A 1,440-nucleotide genomic window follows, 5' to 3' on the forward strand; every position below is an offset into this window, starting at 1 on the left:
TGGAGAAAAAATAGAAATTGATTTTTTTTTTTTTTAAATGAAAGAAGAAAGAAAACAAGGGGGAAAACTGAGTAAAAGTCTTGCTTGCATTGCATTTTTAAAGATCTTTCACCTCTAAAAGATTTATTATTTGTAAACCTCTTATACTCTAAAAAAAGGAAATTCTTATTTTGGATTTTTTTTTAAGATTAAAAATTATTCTGATGAAGCTTCGGTTTAGGAGAAAGAAAAATCAAACCTATTAAAAATAAAACCATTAAAAAAAAAATTCAATCCAAATACAAAACTTCTACACACAATCTAATCTCTAAAATTTCATAAAAACATCAAAATTCATTATCTTCAGACACTCCCATAAAAAATAAAAAATAAGAAGATATATATATATATATATATATACTGTGGTTACAAATAAACCTAGCAAAATGATGATGGATTCAACCAAAATTTTTTATAAAAAAAAATTTCTATTACTAACTTCAACCAAATACATAGATCTATACACAATTTCACCAATTTTGAAGTCAAAAACTTCATCAACCACACCTAGAATTTGTTTGCTAGAGACAATCATGTTCACCAACTTCGACAACACAATCATCTTCTTGATCACACTTTTCCTACAACCCTTAACTCCTAAATCCACACCTCTCACTGAATCCAACCTAATAATCAAGCACATAAGCATCTTATGTCGGATATGCTCCACTTTGGATTTAGCTCCGGTATAAGCTTTAGAGATCACTGCCGCTACAATTTAAAGTGCCTTGATATAACTATTACTATAGACAAATATAGAGTTCTTGATCCTAACAACACTATTTAAACCATCGATGCTCCTCCCAAATGGGTTTTACTCCTCCTCAACAACCTTTTAGGTCTTGCCACGAATCTCCTTATTGTTAATTTTATCAAATGTGTCTACATAATTCAAAAATGGGTACATTGAGGAAGATTGTCTTCAAGGAGAGAGAGAGAGAGAGAGAGATTGAAAAAAAAATATATATTTTAAAATCAATTATTTAAAATTAAATACAAAAAAATGATTTTTTGATGTTAGGTTCTAAAGGTTTAGGAATTTATGTATTTAGAACTCTAATTTGTAATATTGGCAAACCATGATCAAAACGATTTGTTTAGTCTTGTTATAGTGTGCTCAAAGTTGTTTTATTATTGTAAAGTTGGAATCGAGAGATTGTAGATGCATTGAGGCTTTTCGGTCTGGCTCGATCGATCGAAAGTCGACCAGATTGCGTTTTCTGCAGAATTTCCAATTCAGCCCTAACTCATTAAACGTTTAGGGTTTTATGTTTTTGCCCTAGGTATATAAGGCAAAACCCTAGCCACGTTTTTAGAGTTGCTCCAGTTGTATTGTTGCTCATACATTGCTGTTTTGTGTAAATCTCTTGTGAGATCTAGAGGAGCTTTCCTTTACACAAA

This window comes from Quercus suber, unplaced genomic scaffold, assembly GCF_002906115.3.
Source record: "Quercus suber isolate HL8 unplaced genomic scaffold, Cork oak 2.0 scaffold_56, whole genome shotgun sequence".
Classification (NCBI taxonomy): domain Eukaryota; kingdom Viridiplantae; phylum Streptophyta; class Magnoliopsida; order Fagales; family Fagaceae; genus Quercus; species Quercus suber.